At 40.6% G+C, this 24,522-nt stretch overlaps 1 pseudogene; it reads left to right on the top strand.

Annotated features, from left to right (window-relative positions):
• LOC117416250 (neuromedin-K receptor-like) lies at positions 1 to 21,119 on the top strand (annotated as a pseudogene).
• Positions 21,120 to 24,522: the final 3,403 nt, after the last annotated feature.

Raw genomic sequence — 24,522 nt, 5'->3', positions numbered from 1 at the left:
CTGCAGTGAGCGGCTGTGCTCTGTGTAGCCAACTCCGTGCTCTGCGTCCTTCAATTCAAAGCTTTGCGAGAACTACTTGCATGGTGCTTGAAAGTTGGCTCATTTGCTATGAGAACTAAAAACCGCAGTACTTCTCACTGGTAATGAATGTCTCTCTCTTTGAATTTGTGGGCTTTATGTTGTCTTTGATGTTTGGCAAATTGGATATTATTAAAAATGTACTTTTAAACTCAGGTAGCCCTGGTTTGGTAGATTAAATTGTGCAAAAGACTCACAGCGATTTGGATTTGATGATTTTTCTTCAAACGGAAATGGATCCAACGTTATCCACCTTACTGCAGTCAGAACAGAATTCCTCTCTTTTAGAAGAGGAGGCGAGAATCGAGACGACTACTAATCAGTTTGTTCAGCCGACATGGCAGGTGACACTTTGGGCCATCGCTTATGCCCTAATTGTGATAATCTCAGTGATCGGCAATGTTACGGTCATTTGGATCATCCTTGCTCATAAGAGGATGCGGACGATCACCAATTATTTCATTGTCAACCTGGCGTTCTCTGATGCTTCGATGGCAGTCTTCAACACTGTTTTCAATTTCGTCTATGCTATCCACAACGACTGGTACTTCGGGCTTGGGTTTTGCAGATTCATTAATTTCTTTCCCATCACAGCAATCTTTTCAAGCATATACTCCATGACGGCTATCGCTATTGACAGGTAAGCGGCAACTTCAATGCGTGTCTCCCGGTCAGACACTACTGCGCCAATCTCTTTAACATCGCGTTACAAGCAATGTGAAAATATTTAAGAAAAGTTGACATCTTTTCTGCGAATTTTTTATTTATTTTGTATCTTACTGCCAAGTAAGTTAGGTACTCTTCTTAAATATTGTTAACAGTGAAGTGAATCCAAAAGTCTTTGCATTAAGAATTTTAGCTTCAATGGATTTCATACTGCAAAAAGGCAAATGTTTACTTCTATAATGTGTATGCGGGGCTTTTTTACAGTGTCCCGTCAGAACTGAATTCTGTTTGATTTACTGTAGTTATTGTAATTGCATCTCTTTCACACCTGAAGTCTGCAGTCACTCTGAGACAAACCGCAACTTATCAGCTACACACAGAAGTGATACATTTGACAGGGGTTAATTGGGTAACTTAAGTATCTTAAGTAAAAAAAAAAAACATAAAACACCTGGTTGATCAAAAACAGCAGCCTGATGAATTGGGGAGATGCGCAGTCTGCAACTGTATAGACATCAAGGTGAAGGATAAGGAAAATACACAAGTTTTGCCTTAAAGTACACACGTGTAATATTCTGTAAAATAGCCAGACACGAATTTTTATAGCTCAGTATTTCTGCAGCTGCAAAATTACAAAATTAATTTACCACTAGTGCTATTAGCGCTATGCTGGTTAGCGTAGTTATTCAACAAAAGGTGGAGAGTACAAAAACGAAAAAAAAAGAAAAGCTACACTTTCTACTGCCCGCGTTTATGTTGCAATGGTTCTTTTATATGGGACCACATTTTGTTCATATGATGTAGGGTTCTATACAATGTCACAGACCTGTCAACTCTCCCATTTTTTGGACCCTTCTCCCGGACAACTCCCGGTATAGATTGTTGCTCAAAATTGTACTGTTAACCCCCTTTATGTCAGCTTTATGTCTATTTAATTTCTGCAAATGTCATGTACGGTCTGTGCAGGTTAAGGGGTTAGGACCCTGTGGCAGGCATGCATTCAGTGCGCGAGGCAAGCTCACTATCTATATCTATATCTATATCTATCTCTCTATCTCTCTCTCTCTCTCTCGCTCTCTCTCTCTCTCTCTCTCTCTCTCTCTCTCTCTCTCTCTCTCTCTCTCTCTCTCTCTCTCTCTCTCTCTCTATATATATATATATATATATGGCTTCAGTGAGTTACAGGAAAATCTATTAGGCCGATCTATTATATTTTATAATACATGGATACCCTTGTGATGCTAATATTAAAGAAGACGAGGTTCAGCAGTGTAGTTCGACTTTTTTAAACGTAGTGTTTCAGTGCTGTACACAGACGTTCTATGTCATTATCCGTTTCTTCAGTTTCTCTGAGATACGAATGTACCAGCTTTACAATTTTTTTTAACGTATTCTCATTTGTTGAGTATTAATGAACATTTGTGTACGGTGGGTATTGTCGAGTGATTGAAAACGAGACATTTTGTATTTGAATTGAAAGTGATGGTCTCGAGGAGTCGAAAAGAAAAGCTAGCCAAAGAGAAATAGATGATTTTAAAACGACCAGAATACTGTTGCTGTTATGAAATAATAATAATAATAATAATAATAATAATAATAATAATAATAATAATAATAATAATAATAATAATAATATTCTGGTCAGATAACAGTATTAATTGCTTCAAAATAAACAGCATGCGAAAAATACTCTTAATTTGACTTTTTTGTTGTTTTTTTTGACAAATTAAAAAACAACGTGTTGAAGGGGCTATAGTATTATTAAGGAGTTAATGATAAATTAGAAATAATAAACCTCAACCACTGAGTCGTTTCCTTGTCTTGAGGGGTGAAGAGGTAACTGATTTGCGCTAATAACTAAATTAAGTTGTTTTTTTGGGGTTTTTTTTAATCACGAGATTGACTCTAGTTTTTTTCAGGTACTTTGGACTTTTCTGTATATACAACTCCAAAATTATTCCACACAATAGAACTCTAACAAAACAGCTAGTTGGTTTTTCAAATTTCTACTCTCACACAGCACACAAGCAGGCAGCGCCGCAGAAGAGAAAGACCAACAGCACAACGCCAACTGAAACACCCACACAACCACATGCTTTCTCGTTATCCAATGGCCAAATAAAGATACAAAAACGTAACATACAAGTGTTAAAACTGGGCTTCTGGGTGGTGTAGTTTTGAAAGCAATCCATTATTTTTAATAGGAGAATAACAGCTGTAAAGACAGTGTGCGCAGTTGGGCCGATGCCCCACATCATCCCCCCCGCACCCCCCTCTCCTTATATAGGTATTCACTTCAATTCAAGCCACTAAGATTTTAGTGACAGCTATGCAATGTGTATAACCCAAACAATCGGTTTCTAAATAGAGCCATTACGGTGCCACCAATATCGGATACTCCTGCTTGGGACTAACTAACTTGCCTTGTGTCGACTTTGTTATGTTAGCTGCAATTACGACTTCTATGAGCTATTGGCGGCTACTACTACGATTAATTTAAATGAATAATTGGTGTAACCATGGCCTGAACTCCTGACATCCTATTAATAATCAACAGCTATCCTACTCATGGGAATCAGATTGTCCCTACGGATTATTAATGAATCTTAATTAATTCATTAATTATTATTTTGTACCCTAAAATGCTGTGTTTTTCAAGCATTCTCTGCAGTGGGTTTATTGCAGTGAATCACTTTTATAGTAAACAAGACCTGTCGTTCATCGTCTAAATTTATGAACTGTAAAATGCAGGGTCACTATAGCTATTTTGTGGTATTTCCAATATCCATTGAATGTCAAATTCGCGTCAAACGCTGGCCCCTGTTGGTAGTAAAAGGCATGGCATCTGCAGTGTTTAATTAAAACTTCCATTGACTCGCCCCCGTTTAATATATATATATATATATATATATATATATATATATATATATATATATATATATATATATATATATATATACAGTATATATATACAGTATATATATACAGTATATATATATATATATATATATATATATATATATATATATATATAGTAATGGCAGCGTGTAGTGGGTTCTCAGCGGAGAAATGAAGACACTACAAGGTAGTTCCTTTGGCGCTGAAAAGTGCTGTTTATTATTCAAGCTCTTATGAATGGATTTCTTTCTCTTTTATTTTCAATGGATCTCTCACTCTCTCTGCAGCGAGTCGGCTGCACTTGTATAGACCCCCCCCCTCTCACTGTCATTGGGCGCATTCCTGGTACCTTATTTGCATACCTATTCCACCATTCACACAGTGTCGTCAGCATGTAGGGGGGAATGACACACAGACACGTGACAATAGACAGAGACACATACAGCGAAAATTACAGTGTACAACAATAATCATATTCCCCCCGTAAGTCTAACATTGAGCACACAATGTCCCACTCCTGGGTCGCATTTGACCCAGCGCTACACCTGTTCTCCCGGCTCAAAGGCTCTCCCCCACTCGTGCACATCATAGTTACGCTTCTGGCGCATTCCAGCTACCTGCAGTTGTTCTCGGGCTGCCTTCCCAGCATCAGGAGGGCAAGCATGCAGCCAGTGGAATCCTGCACTGCGCTGCGGTATGCCAATGCCATCAGAATGAGCTGCAGCTGTAGATCACAGTCTTTCTGTTGCGTGCTGATGACCATGGCGAGCTGTGCTTCCAGTGTACGGTTGAAACGTTCCACCAGCCTGTCGCTTTGAGGTCGAAGGGGGGTGGTTCTGGTCTTCCGTATCCCCAGGCGCTGGCAGACATCCACAAACACCCAGCTCTCAAAGTTTCGTCCTTGGTCCGAATGCAACTCTTGGGGTATACCGAAGCGGGTGAAGAATCCGTCAAGCAGGGCATTGGCTACAGTGGTGGTCCCCCACTCCGTCCCCCACTCAACTCAGCCCAGCTTACTTACCTGTACATCAGCGTTTCTTTCTTTCTATTGTGCTTGAGGTCCCCAGCCAGAATCTTTCCGCCTCAACCACAGCCAGTTGCTGCTCCTCTCTGCTGCTTCAGATAAGTTCTTCACTGTGCGACGCAACTCTTGGCCACTGAATCCGACATCTCTGATAAACCGGCTTGTAGAGTGTGCCACAAATCCTCGACAACCCACCTCCACTGGGTAAACCCGGACTCTCCATCCTTGCTGTTCCACTTCAGTGGCTAGTTGAGCATACCGCAGTTTCTTCCTCTCATACGCCTCATCTACAGCATCCTCCCATGGCACTGTTAACTCTATCAGGTGAACAAGGCGTGCTGATCAAGACCACAAGACAATATCTGGTCGAAGGTTAGACATATTTTATATTTTGTCAAGGTCTTTTTCAGTTGATGATGATTTCACAAATGCACTTGATTCAATGTACACTACCTATACAACATTTCGAGGCCTGGAAAGAAGAGTTACATTAGATCAATTAATCAAATTAGACCAAGGAAGTAACTGAGAGCTCGAAAGCCAGAAGACACTGCAGCCCTCCAAGACACCCCTGCTGTAGACTCTTGAAATAGCTGGAGGGCCTTAGAGGAAGTTCCATCTTATCTCTAGAATTGATTTACTTTTTCTTCTTCAAACTATCTGCTTAGATCTGATGCGTTTATAAAGTTGTCAGTTCCAAGGGTTGGATCTACTTTCGGTTGGCACTCGTCTGAATTCGCAGAAGCAGATAGTTGGAATGTTTTACTGAGGGATTTGAAATGGACTAATTTGGATTCTGTTAACTTTTCTGGTCATAATCTGCATCTGCTACTGACTGTTACTTGTGATTGTTAAATCTGCATTGAACAGGCTGGATTGTATTGTTTTATTTTTGGTGATGTGCTGTAATGTATTGTATATATTACATTATGCTGTTACATCAATATTATTTTTTATGAGAGATACTAATATTGTCTTTGCTGTAGTTTGGTCATTTTTGGCCAGGTCATCATTGTAAATGAGAACTTGTTCTCAGCTGGTTTCTAACCTGGTTAAATAAAGGAATTGATTGATTGATTGATTGATGATTGATTGATTGATTGAGGGGTTGTGATGCCTTAGTCCAGGGGTAGGCAACCTCGGCTCTTCCAATCCATCCCACTGCAGGACTTTGTTCCAACCAGACCCTTAATTAATTTTTAACCTCCAACAGGGTCAATTATATAATTAAGGGTCTGGTTGAAACAAAGCCCTGCAGTGGAATGGATTGGAAGAGCCAAGGTTACCTACCCCTGCCTTAGTCTAAACCCTAGTCCTGGAGAGCTCCAATCCTGCAAGTTTTATAGGTATCTGTCATCAATGGCTAAAGATCTGGAACACCTGTTAATCTTGACTAATTAAGCCAATAATTGGTGCAATTAAGTAACTGAGAGCTTAGTTGAAACGAAAATCAGGATACCCTGTAGCTCTCCAGAACCAGGGTTGGAGACCACTGGCCTAAAGCCTTAGAGTTGGTTGGTATGATACATTTTATCCACATTGGTGAGAGAGGTCTCCACGTCGACCACCCTTTTTACCAATGACTCAATGGTGGTTGCATCCTCCAGCAGCTTTCCTATCGCGTCCAAGATCATCAACAGCTCAGACCCATGAGGAGAGGCCGCGCCCACGGGCCCAGCAGAAAGAACAGGGACGTCATTCCCGGAACACGATGCAGCAGCTGGGTTACGGCTTCGGTTTCGACATTGTCTCGATGTTAAGCACAGATTAATAAAAATGTGTGGCAAAAGATATACTATATTTGTGATAAATTCAGAGGAGCCGTGTCTCAGTTCATCTTCACTGCATGGCCACCAACCGGAAGTCTCTCAGTGCTTTAACATACTAAGAATTGGTTCTCATGCACCATTAGTTATAAGAAAGTCTTACAGGCAAGTATTACTAATGCTCCCAAAACCACCCAGGGGCCCACACCCACCCACCCAGTCTCATAAAGGACACACGTCTGTGGAATATAAATCCCCTCCATTAATAACCAATGGGAACGACCTCAAGCTATTAAACAAGGTTGTGTTTTTGTCTTACGCCTTCTTCTATAACCACTTTTACCTGTCAATACTGCACATGAAAATACTGTACAGGAATGCATTTAATACAGCTATGTGCCTCAAGAGGTCTGACACCATTGTATTCATTATGCTACTGTGGGATTATGGGTTTATTTCAATTTCAAGAGAACGGATAAGGCTTTTAGTCACTCTCTTGAAAAAGGTTTACTACTGCATAACAAAAATACAACTGAGTGTCATAAAGCTTATCTTTACCAAAAACAATGCACTCAATGGCAGCATAATGGCATCTAAAACAGTATCACTGTGGTTACATTTTCATATTTGGACATGACACTTGTGGTGTTTTTTAAATTTGATAAACCAGTACACACTAATCCATTGCAGGTTCATGTAATGCTGGTCTGATAAGGATTATGTTAGGTTTTCTTGAGGGTAGTACACTTCTGATGTATTCGAACAGGGGTTTCCAACCAAGCATCATGTCAGCACGTTAAAAGATGAAATAAATTGTGCATGTTTTTTTTTTTTTTTTAAATATACTATATACAGTATATATAGGTAAATATACTATATATATATATATATATATATATATATATATATATATATATATATATATATATATATAGATAGATAGATATGCATTGAACAGAAACTCAACATTACCCAAACAATTATCCGGCTCATATGAGGGTATCGTGCATTTGTGACTTCCATATGTCCCCATATAAAGATTAGAAGAGAGTTTCTTTGTCCATCCCAATATGAGGTTGCCATGCATGAAAGGGTTAAATAACTTCCAGGATCTCTAAAAGGTTCACTCCCTTCCTGGGCTTCATCTAAACTCCAGCAGCCTTATAATGCTCTCTTTTGTCTATTAAATTATTGATCACAAAAAAATATTGCCTAAATGTAGGGGCAGTCTGCGATGTCTTGTCAGATTTTAAGTTGTTTTTGGTTAATCTGTTTCAGGTACATGGCTATTATCCACCCTCTAAAGCCCAGGCTGTCGTCCACCATCACAAAGGTGGTGATTGCAGTGATTTGGCTCTTAGCGTTCTTGCTCACCTTCCCACAGTGCTTCTACTCCATAACGATTTTCTACGACCCACGGACGATCTGCCTGGTGGACTGGCCTGATGACTATGGTGGTAAACATCAGCTAATGTGAGTACTTCCACCTGTGCCTTCAGACTCACTGGAAGCCGTGACAAAGGGTAATGACTCATTAGCAGCTTCTTCTGAGCTTTTTGTTTGTGTTTTCTCTTGTTGTAGAAGAGATGACATATTGTGCAGTTTGGGTATTTAATCATTTGTTTCAGATATACTGTACCATAATTTATTGAAGGTGATGTAATGATCCTTTACTACCTGGTTACTGTACCTTTTACATAACGTATGTAGTTATTTTGTGCCACCTATTGGGTAGTTGAGAGGAGGGCAGAGAGCTGTGTAGATGTGCCTCGGATGTATGTGGAGTAACGCGGGTTAACTAGTGGGCTAAATAAGAGAAGAACTTAAGTCTGACCTGGATGTTACAGAATGAAACTTGTGGAACTAGGCTACGTATGATCTGAAGCATTGGACTATGAAAATAAATGTGCTCTGTAGTTCTATCTACAAGCCATGTCTGGAATTTCTGTACTGCCTTCTGGCCTGGATTAACATAGAACCAGCCTGCCCATTATTACAGCGAGAATATCCACTTCAGCCACAGTTTGCATAATTGTACCATGTTAGGTTTCCTATCTATTTTATAATATTCTACTATTTCTACTGCCAGAGTTAAGGTGGGGTCATTCACCTGCTCCCATCTAAATTCTGAGCTAGATGTAAACTCTGGATCCACCAAAGAGGGAGTACTAGGCAGCTCACCCATCGGGTCCTCACCCCATTCTTCACTGCTAGTGCTTATATCACATTGTACACATATCCCTTTCTGAGTTTGTTTTTCTCCTATTGAAACACATTTAGCTGGAGGACCCAGTTCCTTGTCTCGACGTCTTTCTTGATGTGATATATTTCTAATGTATCCAAATTTCGTTTTTTAAATGGGAACAATTCACACAGGTCAATATCAGACTCGCCCCCTTCTGGTAGACTGGAGCTGTCTCTCAGAGGAAGCAGGGTGGAGTCTTCCAGTGGCAGTGAGTCATTGGGTAGCGGAAGGGTGTTACCTTGAGGAATCAATGGTTGTTCTTAGGGGCTAGCAGGCAGGTTTCCAGGGTCAGTTGGTTAGACTGGCCCAGGTTCTCCACAAGATTACCTCTAGCTTCTCCGGGCAGGTACAGGGAACTGTCATGACCCCAAAAGGAACTCCCAAGACACCTACCTGACTCATCAAGACACTGGCAACCCCCACCCAAGTCTTCCCTGGTTTCAGCTCCTTGCGGCCCAGGCGGAATGGGCGAAGTCTGCAATAACCTTGGGTAGCCTGGGATAGTTGGATAATATTTAACATTCCCATGTATGCAGGTGACCCCGGTTTCAAAGTTATGGTCCCATAGCTTCTCTGGATCTAGTTTCATATCAACAAGTGTTAAGGCACTTACGTATAGTAACCCCAGACACACTTATGACACCACAGTGGTAATTTCCCATATAGTAACCCCAGACACACTTATGACACCACAGTGGTAATTTCCCATATTACATTACATTTGCTCATCAGCTTGTGTACAATCCCGGGCCATATGACCGATTTTGTGGCATCGGTAACAAATACTTATGTATTTGGGGTTTGTATGGTAAACAAATGGTTCTCCTCTGGATTTTTGAGTTTCTTCAATTCTTGAGGGGGTGGAATCACCACATGGTTTCCGTGTGGCTCTCTGCCACCAAGTTTTCTGAGTTTGCAGCTGTGGTTCCTTAGCCAGCTCTTCAGTGGCCAATTGTCTCTCTACCAGTCTTATGACCTGTTCTAAGCACCGTGGGTCTCCTTGTCCCACCTATTTCCTGAGTTGGGCCGGTAGAGCACGTAGGAACTTATCCATTACCAGGATTTCCAACATCTTGGCGGTGTTGTTGACCTCTGGTTTGAGCCACCTTTTAGCCAAATGCAGCAAATCAAACTTTTCTTTTCGGTAAGACCAGGCATGACATTTTTGAGCTTGTACAGCTGCTGCGACTCCAGCTCTGGCAAGGATCTTTGGTCTTTAGCTGTTGGAAATTATTTGCAACTGTAATATCCAGATCAAAATATGCTTTATGCGCATCTCCATGTAAAAATGGAGCAAGTAAGCATGCCCACTGCTTTTGAGGCCAGGCTTCACGAAGGGCAATCCTCTCAAAGGACACAAGGAAGGCCTCTACGTCATCCTCAGGGGTCTGCTTATGTAGCAGATGCGTGGGTCTATTGACCTGGGATGGTGGAGTTCGTCATTCTTCTCTCTGCGCTTTTAACTCCAACAATATTTGTGTGTTAATCTCTTGCTGCCACCAATTATCCTGTTATTGTTGCAGGCTTTCCTCTCTTATGGTCTCTTGCTGGACTGCCATGGTGTGCATGAGGGCTTTAATAACGTCCTCCATAGCAGAAGTGGCTTCATTTTACAGTTTGTAAATTTTTGGGGGGAATTGACTAATCTTCAATTTCACAATCCCACTCTGACACCATCTGTGACAAGGTCACTGCTGTACCTTGTAATAACCAGACTGCACAGTTTTATTTTATAAGCCACCTGGCGTGTTTATTATTTACAGAGTGCAAAAACCCCGCTTCCCCAATATGTACAACAGCAGCTGTCAGGATATTGAGCTGCTATCTCTTTAACCCTTTGCGGTCCTATGTCGGACCAGGTCCAACATTACAATTTCCCCTTTCCGGTCCGATGTCATCAAAAAGACATAAAACACAGGTCTCTAGTCGTTTTTTCTCCGGAAAAAGCAGAGAAAAACAATCAATGGCCGAGTGAGATATAAGAGTGATATTCTTCCGCATCCAGCACAGAACTTTTTGAGATGTTATAGTAATAAAATAATGACTTGGATCGCATTATTGAGGAGTTTAGTGATAAAACGAGTGATCAGGAGATGATTTATCAGTATGCACGACTATAAAGAGGTATATGAAAAATACAGCGAACAAGAGGTGATGCGGGGCTGGAGATGCAGTACTGAGTGTCCTGTTGATATGCAGTTCCTTTTAAACCTGTTTTACTGTGAAAAAATACTTTAAAACAGTGTGTCTAAAACCAGTATTAACGTGAGGTTCAGAGTGGTACTCACACTGTTTGCATTGATAATCCAAGTGGTTCTGTGTCTCTTCTGTGTCGCAGCAGCTTCTGGTGTCGTCAGTGCAGATTCTTTGCTTATCCAGCCTCCTGGCTGAACACGACCCACTCGCTTTCTTTTTGGGCTTGTTTGAAACCGCACCCGCGGTTGGAATTCTCCTTTTTATTTATTGGCACTTCTATTATTTATTATTATTATTATTATTATTATTATTATTATTATTATTATTATTATTATTCTTTATTTCTTAGCAGACGCCCTTACCCAGGGTGACTTACAGTTATATACAAAAAATACATATCAAGAATTACAGTAGAATTAAGAGCAAGATACAAAATACAATGACTTCAGTCTTAATAAAAGCAAATACAAAACACAGTACGGTTTGATATCGGGGCAGTTCAAGAGCAGATAACATTGTTGATAGTTACGTCAGGGTTAGATACGAGTGCAAGTGAAATACAAAATACTACAGATTGGGTTAAGTGCAGGATTAAATACAGTAAAATAGAGAGCAGATAAGTGCAAGTTAAAGTGCATTAAAGGCAGAGTGCTATATTGTCCAGAAGGGAAAAGTTGAGTTTTACAGGTGTTGTCTGAAGAGTTGTGTCTTGAGGAGGTGTTGGAAGGTGGTCAGGGACTGGGCAGTCCTGACATCCATAGAAAGGTCGTTCCACCACTGCAGGGCAAGGGTGGAGAAGGAGCGGGCTATGGAGGCAGGGGAGCGTAGAGGAGGTACAGCCAGTCTTCTAGTGCAGGCGGAGCGGAGAGGTCGGGTGGGGGTGCAAGGAGAGATGAGGATCTGGAGGTAGCTGGGTGTAGTCTGGTCAAGGCATCGGTAGGCGAGCACAAGAGTCTTGAACTGGATGCGAGCGGTGATCGGGAGCCAGTGGAGTGAGCGGAACAGTGGAGTTGCATGGGAGAAGCGAGGCAGAGAGAACACCAGGCGAGCAGCGGAGTTCTGGATGAGCTGGAACGGACGGGTGGTGGACCGGGGAGGCCGGCCAGGAGGGAATTGCAGTAGTCTAGGCGGGAGAGTGCCAGGGCCTGGACCAGGAGTTGCGTGAGGTAGTTAGTGAGGAAGGGTTGGATTCTTCGTATGTTGCTCAGGAAGAAACAGCAGGGGCGTGCTAGAGTGGAGAGGTGCTGGGAGTAGGAGAGGCAGGGGTCCAGGGTTACTCAGAGGTTCTTGGCTGAGGAGGAGAGAGACAGCATGGAAGATTCCAGAGGAATAGAGATAGAGAGGGGGAAGAAAAGGAGGTCAGATTTAGAGAGGTTGAGTTTGAGGTGATGCGAGTGCATCCAGGAGGAGATAGCAGACAGACAGATACAAGAGGGGATGGTGGGGTCAAAGGGGGGGTGAGGAGAGGAAGATCTTGGTATCATCAGCATAGAAATGGTATGAGAGGTGTTAAAGAGTTTGCGGATATCAGAGATTTTAGAGGAGAAGAAAGAGGCAAAGTCATCAGAAGAGACAGAGGAGGGGGGATGAGGGAGGAGGGTTAAGGAGGGAAGAGAAGGTAGAGAATAGTTTCCGGGGGTCGTTAGTGGTGAATTGGATAATAGATTGGAAATAGGAGCGTTTAGCAGAAGTGAGAGTAGAGGAGAAGGAGGAGAGGAGGGAGCGGTAGAGGTCTAAGGCAGCAGGGAGTTTGGTTCTCTTCCATTTCTTTTCAGCAGAGCGCAGTTTGGTTCTTGCTGAGCGGAACAAAGAGGAGAGCCAGGGTTGGGGAGGGGAGGGACGGGCAAGTCGGGAGGTGAGGGGACAGAGGGAGTCGACGGAGGAGGTGAGGGAGGAGAAGAGGGTGGAGGTAGCAAAGTCTACAGAGAGTTGGAAAAAGGAGTCGATAGAAGGGATGTGAGAGAGTGATGGAGGCAAGGACAGAGGGGGAGAGACAGCAGAGGTTACGGCGGGAGGTGGGGGTAGGTGGAGTAGGGAGAGACAGAGAAAAATAGATGAAATAGTGATCAGAGAGGTCCATAGGGGTGACAGAGAGGGTGGAGGAGCAGCAGGCCCTGGAGAAGATGAGGTCCAGTAGATGGCCAGCTTTGTTGGTAGGAGGGCATAGAGAGAGAAAAGTTGAAGGAGTGAAGGAAGGAATCCGGCAGAGTGTGTGGGGTTGGAGAGATGGATATTGAAATCACCCAACATTACAGATGGGGGAGACACAGAGGGGAGGGAGGAGAGGAGATAGTCGAGTTCATCGAGAAAGTGAGTGAGAGGTCCAGGGGGACAGTACAGTACAATTAGCAGGAGTTGACAGGGAGAGATTAGTTGGACAGCGTGAAATTGTTCAGAGCTGTGGTTGATTGAAGTGAATTTAGATAGCATGGAAACTGGACCAGCTCTAGACCTGCAGGACAGTATAAATTGGCAAACAGTGCCAGCCATTCTAAGCGCCAGCTGAAGGACCACACTTCCAAGGGCAGTCTGAGCTGTAGCAGTCTAAGGACCACATGTCCAAGGGCAGTCTGAGATGTGGCAGTCTAAGGGCCACATATCCAAGAGCAGACTGAGTTGTGGCAGTCAGGGAGAGAAAAGGTAGAGCGAGGACCTTAGTACAATTGAATGCTTGTTGCTGATGTAACTACATTAGCTGGTTGAAGGAATTCATTTTATTATTATTATTATTACATTTCTTCAACCAGCTAATGTAGTTACATCAGCAACAAGCATTCAATTGTACAAAGTGTCAGCAGTTACAAGAACGTGTTGTTTCTCAATCGGCTAAAGTACCAAACCTTTCTATTCAATTCTTTAATCTGCACACATGCAATCTCTCCAGCACTTCCTGGTTCACCCCCCATGTGGCTTTTCAAGCTTCCTTATATTCCAATAGCAGGCTGGACTTCTTGTCCCCTAATCCAATCTCTGTCTGGCTGTCACAAGAGCTCAATCACTCACGACTGCCTTTTCCCACACAGTGACAAGTAGTGGTGAGAACAAATATTGCCAGACATATGTAGTGTCCTCCGACGATTTTGCCACAATATATGTTTATTTTTTTGGCAGGGCAACTTCTCGGACTCATAGAGTTCACACATACTGTTTTAAAATTTCAATTAAAAATTGTGACCGAAGGGGGTGTCTAACAGTGTTGTGAACATCATGCCTCTGTTGGTTTCACTGTATTTGTTTTGTTCTGTTCCAGGTATCAGATTGCTGTGATAATCCTGATCTATCTGCTGCCCCTGCTGGTGATGTTGGTCACATACAGCATCGTGGGAGTGACGCTCTGGGGAGGTGAAATCCCGGGTGCCTCGTCCGAGCACTATCAGAATCAGATCCAAGCAAAGCGCAAGGTTGGGGCTTTGGAAACCAAATATCCAAATCTGAAAGTTCAGCTGTTAACTACAGCTGTGAAAAGCAGTTTTGAATTCCTTTGAGACAAAAAAAAATATAGAATTGAAGTAACTTTGAAAACGCAATACATGCAAAGGACAAGAGTCTATCCCATATGTATAAGGTTTATACATTTAAAATACATAGCTTTATAATACATGCATTTTACATATATGAAATGAATATTTTCATATAAATTTAATATATTTAAAATTTGTGTTCTATCCATATAGGATAAGATTGGAATTTTGTCTACAAGTAGGGTTGTCTCCAGGCCAAGTGCAAATTAATTGATTGATGCAGTGATGCAATAGACTGTGCACATCTGCAAATATAACCTGTGGTAGTTCCATTAAAGGTGAAACAACTTCATTGATAAATATTTCATTTTTGTCCGTCACTTGTAGGCAAAATTCCGAACCATAAAGGCACTTGTCCTTTATGTTGTCAAATAACACGTTGGGATCCACTAAACCGATGTAAACTGTGTGAGTGTTGTGTCCAACTATACAGCAACAATAATGGGAAAGCAGAATGAGCTGTGTGTCTTCTAAGACCTCTCTTTTTCTTCTGCCATTTCACAGGTTGTCAAAATGATGATTGTTGTCGTGGTGACGTTTGCCTTGTGCTGGCTGCCTTTCCATGCCTACTTTATCCTGGGAAGCTTCAACAAAGACATCTACAAGCAGAAATACATCCAGCAGGTGTACCTGGCCATCTTCTGGCTCGCCATGAGCTCCACAATGTACAACCCCATCATCTACTACTGCCTCAATCAAAGGTATGCCAATCAGGTGGTATTGTGTGAATCATGGCATGAATATTATTATGATTGCATCATTGGTTTCCAAGAATATTACATGTAAAGAATGGTACAGAATTTCAGGTTACTATATTGTTTAAAACTTTCCTGTGTGGTGTTCAGAAACATATTACTTACCATAGCCGTGTCCAGTTCTGTATTATTGAAAATGCTTAAAATAAGTAATATGACACAACTGGGTGTGTGTCATTGTGGGATATCACCACACCTTAGATGCGCTAAATCACAACCACACACACCCCGGAGAGCCATATTGTGACTATGACAATGGCTATGAGGTTGTTTATAAAAACTAGCAAAAATAGGTTTCAAGAGAACCCTGGCAGTGTCGTGGTTCATCGCCATGGCTACTATGTCCCATAGCCCATTGGAACAAATCAGAGGATGATCGTTACCATTGTATAATATTTGTTATAACATGGTGTCAGGATGTGAGGGGTGTGGGGTGGATGGTGACTTCAGAACCAGGAAGCAGTACACAAACACACTGAAATACGGCGCCAAAACTGCAGTGGCAATGCAGCATCTTTATTAATTATAAACAAAACAAAATAAAACAAAACACTTTCAAAATACAAAAAGGGCACACAGGCCAAAACAACACAAAGCGAAAATAAACTATAACAAATGAGTACCTACAAGTTGGTAGCAACTGTAGATTTAGATTCTTCTCTTACTTTCTCTCCCGAGCTCTTCCAAACTCTTCCTACGCTCTCTCCCCATGCTCTGAGAGCGAGACCTTATATAGCAGGTGGTCAGGTGCTAATGAGACAATTGGCAATCACTTATCTCCTGACCACCTACATTCCACATGTGTAAGCAGGGAGAGGAAGTTAACCCTCTCCCTGCCGAAACAAACAATAACATGTTTACCCATCTGCACCCACAAATACAAATCATTAGTAACAATAGTACATATTTAAATAATAATAATTGCAAACCAAACAATAATAAATCATAATAATAATAATTAAAAATTGCAATAATAAAGTCAAAACAAACAGCCATAATTATAATGAAAATAATACTAATAATAATACAGATAATATAGTGCACGTTTATACAAAGGGGTGGGGCTCCCCGTCACACATGGCAAGCAACATTACATTACATGGAGCGTGTATGATTTTCAATTGCTGTGTGTATGTTTTTGTGATTATAAGCTAAAACATACACTCGGCAAACAAGAAGCTGTTTATAATTTCAAAACACTATTGAACGTTACTTCTGGTGAGCTGTGAGCTCAGAAGCGTGGCTAAGCCCCCCGAAACTCGCCCTGTCTCAGACCCAGAGGCAATCCCCAAAGCCCCAGTGTTACTCTGTGCTTTTCTTATCATTGATTTATTTGACTTAATAAATAATCAATTCAAAATATAAAAGAAACATGACTTTTTTTTTTTTTTTGTTAATGTCTGGTTAGTAATTTTAGTAAATTGTAAATGGATTAGTGAAATATGTATACAAGTTGAATCCAAGACTATGCTATGCGTATAACTTTATCATGTTATGTGAATATAGTTCTTAGAATGGCCTCTTTTGCACGCTTTCCATCTCTGTAGCTCCCTGTGAATAGGATGGCTGCAGGGCTGACGTCAGACCAGGGAAATTAACCCAAAACAAGTAATGGCGGGGCGAAACTGAGACGCTATGGTGCTCAGTGTTTATTAAATAATAGAAAATAAATAGGTTTACAAAACAAAAGACACTTTCAAACAAAAAAGCACGTTGGCCAAACAAACAAACAATAAACAGTAACAAGTAGTATGCTGGTTGCAAAACCAGCATAGGTAGCAATTGTTAACTTTTTAAATTATCTTTTGCCTCCTGTCTCCACTCTCATTCTCCACTTACAAACACTCTCTCTACCCGTGCAGTCAAATTGCACCTCTTTTTATATTATGGACAAGGGGTTAACTAGCGAGTAATTATCTTATTACCATAGTCTGCACGAGTTTAATAAGGATGCGTGACTAAGAGAAGAAAGTATGCTTGTTGATAATAAAATAAATGCCTCTTCCTTTCGATTTGTGTTCTTCCCCGACAGATTCCGGTCGGGATTCAGACAGGCATTCCGTTGGTGCCCGTTTGTGACAGTGACAGAGGAAGACAAGCAGGAACTCCAGCACACAAAGACTTTCAGGATGAAGCGCAGTTACCACTCCAAAACGACCACTGTGGTCAATCAGAACTCAGCTGACCAAAACTCAGATGACATCAAAGCTCATCAAAGCTTAAAACCAACACTGGATGTCATTTCCGGGATTAGGGATACCTTATTTATGTAAAGGATTTTGATCTCTCTGTCTTAAGTACCTGTACTGGGAAAGAAAATAGTGAAGAGGTAGGCACGGCTTGTGCTGTAAGGTCGACATATACTTGCATGTGGAACATACATGTGTCTCTCTGTTATTAATTCAGCCTTTGTGTTTGCCTTCAAGATGTCTAGAGCATAAACAGGCAAAATTGATTTTTACTATGAGACCGGGAATATGCTTATAGAAGCTTAATATTCACTGTGCTATAAAAGGGTGTGTTTTATTGTACTAGTCCAAAACCCTAAATAGCACTAATTTTGGACTACCATGTTGTGATAGGATGATGTCACTGGCAATGGTGTTTAGACCAGAGAAGGGAGATTCAGACACAGAAGACACAGTAAAGTGCTAATGTGCATGTTTAATTATACACAAACAAAAATAACACTGGACAGAAACTCTAAACAAAACACATTTAACAAAATAACAGGCGCAATTGGGTCAAAATAAAAGGCTATAAAATGATTATTATTATTATTTATTTATTAGCAGATGCCCTTACCCAGGGCGACTTACAGTCGTAAACAAAAAATACATTTCAAGAATCACAGTACAAGTATTAATACAATTAAGAGCAAGATAAAATACCAAATCTACAAAAACTGTCAAGAAAAACTGAAGGAAACTGTTGAATGAAAAACAGACTGGCAGCTACTAACAAGGAACGCGCACATCTATTGTTTTGAGCCTTTTAGTTCATAGTATTTTTATTACCGAATGGAAATATATCCCTGAATAAGATTTCAGTTTGAAACTTACACAATTTACCGCTAGCCCTCCCTCCACCCACCCACCCACCATAGAAATGTCAAAATACAGAACCGTTTACCTTTACAAGAAAGGAGAGCTGCACCTTTGCCATAACCCACTATTTTCTTTAATGCCATCTCAACCTGTGTCACCTGATCTGACAGTAGGGTTGCCAACAGGCTCCAGAATCTCAGGACACTTCAAGGAAAGTTAGGTTTTGTAACTCACCTCTCTAAACTGCAGTGTATTCCGTAAAGTGACTGTGAATTGTGCGAACTGTCGCTAAATTAATTGAATTGTTTTACTTAGTTGTTACCAAAAGCACACACATGCCTGTGAGGATCGTTTCCATCAATCAGACCTATACAGCAGCTGATTGGCTTTCTGAGTCTCTGACTGGGCGGGACTGTGTGAAGCAAGAAATATTAAACAAATAGAAACTTTGCCTGCTGCCACAAGGTTAAATGAAAGAGTGCTGGTGAGTGCAAAGCTATCTATAATAATGGTGTTGCGTTATTTTGATAGATATTGTTTACTGTATAAAGAAAATCAAGCAATACAGTTAATCGTTGTTACAAGGCTGTCCAGATAGAATCGCCACCACAATTAAACAATTAAATACATTTACTGAAACTGCTCAAGCAATTCACACTCATTGTTGACAACCCTATCTGAGAGCTATGAGGAAATAATGACCGTGATGAGTGACTTGAATCTCCCTGCGAAATAAAACCCACGTTGATTTAAAATCACCGTGTGTGTAACACATATGAAATAGGCTACGAAATAGTTTAAAATATATTTTAATAAAACACAGCAGTTGCCAAATGGTTCAACTTGAATTGCTACATTATAATAACGTAATTTATTTTACTAAAGCATATTGTTAAACAACGTCTTGCACATCTGACAGTTGTAGTTAAAATATATATATATATTTCTGTGCACCGTTTTTTTTTTATTATTTATTTATTTACCTCTAGAACACGTTTGACATACAAAGCAACAAAGCACAAAAGTCTACAGCAGTTTGTCGTTACTATGTATTGCAGGTTTACTGCATTACTCCATGAAAGGTGTGATGTGAATGTGCTTTTCCATACGGGGGTATGCTTGCATTCAGCAGCTGCGTGACATGTTTAATGCGTGCGCCACTAGTAATTTAGGGAGTCGAGAGCTGCGACAGTATATCAAACGTGTTCTTGTGATTAAATACAACAATTACGTTCAATACCGGATTCGTGTCATTTATTTAAAGAAGAAACGCACACATTGGAGGGATATATTAAAATGGATGTACGTCTGGGCGGATGTAGGATTCGGATTCGCTTCACCGAATCCTAACTATTTGGTCGAATCCGAACCCTGCTCAAAAAGTAGGTATATTCGGTCCGAATCCGAATCCGAATCCGAATCCTGGATTTGGTGCATCCCTACTTGCTACATGTCCGCCCACTGACATTTCAGTTTTTTCGCCTTATAATAACACTGAATACTTTTGATTGTGTTTTTATTCATTCCTTCTTTTCCTGTCTCTTCTTGTTATTCCCAGCATGCATCTTGTGCAGTGGCAGATGCTGCATGATCTGAGCACTGTTTTTAATTGGAGGAGCGGCCCACATCCTACCGCTCCTTCTAAAGCGCTGCTGTAATCAGTTGTATCATGTGCAGTTAATTTATGTGTTAGTGAGGATGAAATTGCTTTGTTTTGTTTTGTATTGCATCAGTGGTAAGAAACACACTGTATGTTGTTATTGTTTTATTTTGGTGTTGTCTTGTGAATGGGTCAAATGTGAAATGTAGGATAACGAGAAAAATGTCTCGTGTAAAATGCTTTTTTTGGGTATCCATTCGCTCAGTTTATTTTACTGGAGTAAACCGGGCTTTTCACCTGACGTCCTGCAAATGAATGGTAAAGGTGGGGGTTGATATGTAAATTAGCTATGCGTGAAGTTCTTGTGCTGTTTTTGAAGATTATTGGTGAAATTTTGTGAAAATGTGGTTTCCATGCACAGAAAACTGGTACACGAGTGAATCTAAGCTGCTGTAATAAATCAAAATACCTGGTGCCAGGTTGTTTAATAAAGTGTTTTACTGCTCTTGCCCGCATTGTTTTTTAAATGTCATTGGCAGGGTGGCATGTTGCTAGTATTGAATCCGGTTTCAACTAATTTATCTTACGACCCATTCCTTAAAAATTAAACGAAACTGACCAAGGTGTTGCAGATCACCATTATTATTTGTTTATTTAGCAGACGCCTTTATCCAAGGCGACTTACAGAGACTAGGGTGTGTGAACTATGCATCAGCTGCAGAGTCACTTACAACTACGTCCCACCCGAAAAACAGAGCACAAGGAGGTTAAGTGACTTGCTCAGCGTCACACAATGAGTCAGTGGTTGAGGTGGGATTTGAACCAGGGACCTCCTGGTTACAAGCCCTTTTCTTTAACCACTGGACCACCATGGCTGAAAACCAGCAGAAACGTAGGATTCTAAAGCTCTGTGCTACACATCTTCCACGTATGCTCCCAAGCAGGGACACGGGAAGTGGGGGTGCTGGGGGTGCGGCTGCACCCCCACATGCCGAGGGAGGGGTGCGGTGGTGGTACGGCTGCACCGGCAACTTTTCTTATTAAATTTAGTTTATGAATGAGCATTTGCACTGCCTGCAAGAAAGTCACGAATCAACGTTTCAACCAATTAGCATTGCCGTGTGCGTGCTGTCATTTAGTGTTTCAACCAATTAGCACTAAGCATTGCTATGCGAGGGCAATGTTCATGCAAGAGCGTTTACTTATAAATGTGTCCTGACCTAGCAGCTGGTTTTGCTATGATAACTGTGTGTTTAACAATGTGGGATGGCAAAACATTAAAAATGAATCTCTGTAACTTCCAGAACCATATTTAACAGTCGAGAATAAGGGATATTTAACTGTTAACATGTGTCAATATAGATCTCAATAAACAAATCATAACCTTCCTGCATTTCTTTTGCATTTCGCTTTGTATGCCACTTATTTTTATTTATTTAAACCAAAGAAATCGTACTCTAAACTGTATTTTTAGTTGTGCTGTCTTCTCTGTCATGCTCCTTTTTTAAAATTCACTTTGCCCTTTTATAACTGTTACTGCTACAGCCCAGGCCAATGAGGCACGATAATTTCCATCAGTAGGCTCAGACTAGTACTGTATTTGGAATTTGAGATTTTTTTAGTATGGATTCAAGTAGAAAATGACATTTTATGTTTTCGGTAAGAACTCAGAAGAGACGTTCAATCATAAAGGAAGGTAGATTAACAAGGTAAGCTTACGTCTGTTTTAATGGATGTATAACTGTGTTTCTTGCCACGGCATGACAAACTGCCATTTTCATTTTTAGCTTCCAGTAGAAAACAGTTTTTCCATTAACCATTGTTGATTGCTACATTTTGAGTTGAATATTTTGTAATTGACTGCAATGTAATGGGGGAGTTCCCAAATGTAAAAAATAAATGCAAGACATATATAAAAGGAAGACAGGGAGGGATGCAAGATGTTTATAACGACGGGAGTGGGTGAAACTACTAAGAGATAAAACAATTCAAATAAAAACAAAATCTAAACAAATCAATTTACAACGATATTGACTTCTTTCTTTTTTCACTCTAAAGAATTACTCACAGATAAACGCAACTCAACTAACTCGATTTCTAACAGGTTTATGCTCTGTATCCCCGGATTGCAATTTAAATACAAACACATAAGATAATTAATACTTCAAGTCGTTTCTTTGTTAATTCTACATTTTGCTGTTTGTTAAGTTTAACAAGCCATGTGTATCCAGACAGGATGTCTGTATTTTACGAGATCAGCGGTGTGTAGTGTAGTGACTACATCCTCCTCACAGTGAGAGGAAAAGCCACCAGTTTTCATTAAGAAATGTAGAGCTACAAAATATTTGAACTCGATTTAATCCAGCCCATGGTTAAACGATGCTAATTACAGCTTTAAAGACAGGTAGGGAGAACATAAATAAATGTAAAAATTTACCAACCCTATATTAATAAGTAACAGTTGCTACCAAATGCCAAGCAAGTGTACCCGCTGCTCTGCCGCAGTAAACCACGTTGGACCGGGCTAAATACAGGTGTAGCTTGCAGAGGGGTTGCCCCTCGCTGGGTACCTGCAGAGAAATCAGCGGCCCGACATGATTTAACCTGTTAAATGCAAGGCTACTTATTCAACGTAGATACATAAAGAGCGAATAAGAAGCTGAGCAATTGGCATATGTGGCATGTTCGCCCTCTGTTCTGCCCCAGTAAACCACGTTGGGCCGGGCTAAATACAAGTGGGACTTGCAGGAGGGTTGCCCCTTTTCAGGTACCTTTAGAGAAATCAATGGCCCAACATGATTTAACCAATTAAATTCAAGGCTACTTCTTCAACGTAGACAAATACATTTATGCACTTAAAATCTTGCAAAGAAGCTGGGCGAATAAGAAGCTGGCGAATAAGACGCCAACTTCAGCACCTTTTTTACAGTGTAAATGTATGAAAAGAAGACAGAGATGCCATAATACAGTCAAATTTAATGTCACTTCTGTTAATGTCACACTCTGCTTATTCTCATCAAATAAAAATGTCCCGGCCCGAATATAATGCATGCTGTGACTTTGATGTTTTGTTTTTAAAATGTATTAATGTTCAATGCATTGAGTTTGTTGCGCTCACATATCAGGTGGTGTCTGGAATGATCCAAATGGAGGCGTGAAATAAATATATTCATAACTTCTCTTATGCAATTATTTCAATAGCAATTAATACCCTTTGCGGTCCATTAATTCAGCGCATCATGTCCAATTTATTTTCACACGCAGTTTATTTTAGACACGCTGTTTAAAAGTATATTTTTTTCACAGTAAAACAGGTTTAAAGGGAACTGCATATCACCAAACCATGAGTGCTGAAACTGCAACAAGATGCACGATTATTATTTATTTATTTTACTACAGTCCCCCACCTGGGATTGAACCCACGACCCTCCGGTCAAGAATCCAGAGCCCTAACCACTACTCCACACTGCTGCCCATGCTAGCCATTAACAAATAAGTAGTTTTCTGCTCACGGGCCAGATAATTGTGTGTGTGTGCACAACACAGAGATGGATAAAAAGTCGGAAACTTCTTATTTTTCCTGTTCTTCAGATTATTTTGTATAGGTTGATTCACTCAAGTAGCACGATGTGATGTGGTTTAAAACGTCTGTAACAGGGCGAGGTGCCCTGTACATTGATTTGTTTATTTTATTTTAGAACGGGGTGCCGCTCCGCCCCTGTATTATTTTGTATTTGTTTTGTATTATTATTATTATTATTATTATTATCGTTATGATTTATTTATTATGTATAGAAGACGGCGAAGCGCCGTGGGTTTTGTTATTGTTTATTATTGTATTTATAGATGACGGCGTAGACGTACGGTTTTGTTTATTTTAAAACGTGTTCAGGCAGAGGCGAGATTGGTGCTCGTCCTCTGCCAGGAATAATTAATAAACTCATGCAGAAGGTGGCCATCTCCCGAATTAATTAAGTGATTAATTTTGTTGCTATTCGGGAGATGGTCACCTGACGTCACCGCCCAGCCATCCTGTCACAACGTCATATAATTTAGTGTGTGTTCAGAAAAACACAACATTTCGGTTTTGTCACTTGCACTTAACCCAGTTTTTAACATTATGTTTTTCAAAGTCCGCATAACACTATACAACGCAGTCCGTTTAATTACTATATGAACATAGCCAAAGTTTTAAATGTTTACAAAACTCGACAATGTTGCCGAATTTGTCATTCAAACTTGTTGAGTTTTAATCAGTTTTGTCTGCTTGTTACTTTTTTCAGCCAACACATTTAAATGACCCTTGTTTTTTACATTTTAAAAGATTGTTTTAAACGTTATAATGTAAATGTTGACTCAGTAGCTACCATTAACATAAGAACATAAGAAAGTTTACAAACGAGAGGAGGCCATTCAGCCCATCTTGCTCGTTTGGTTGTTAGTAGCTTATTGATCCCAGAATCTCATCAAGCAGCTTCTTGAAGGATCCCAGGGTGTCAGCTTCAACAACATTACTGGGGAGTTGGTTCCAGACCCTCACAATTCTCTGTGTAAAAAGTGCCTCCTATTTTCTGTTCTGAATGCCCCTTTATCTAATCTCCATTTGTGACCCCTGGTCCTTGTTTCTTTTTTCAGGTCAAAAAAGTCCCCTGGGTCGACATTGTCTATACCTTTTAGGATTTTGAATGTTTGAATCAGATCGCCGCTTAGTCTTCTTTGTTCAAGA

The sequence above is a fragment of the Acipenser ruthenus genome, chromosome 7 (genome assembly GCF_902713425.1).
Source record: "Acipenser ruthenus chromosome 7, fAciRut3.2 maternal haplotype, whole genome shotgun sequence".
Classification (NCBI taxonomy): Eukaryota; Metazoa; Chordata; class Actinopteri; order Acipenseriformes; family Acipenseridae; genus Acipenser; species Acipenser ruthenus.
Note: the sequence above shows the minus strand (reverse complement) of the source record. Positions and strands in the feature narration are given on the sequence as shown.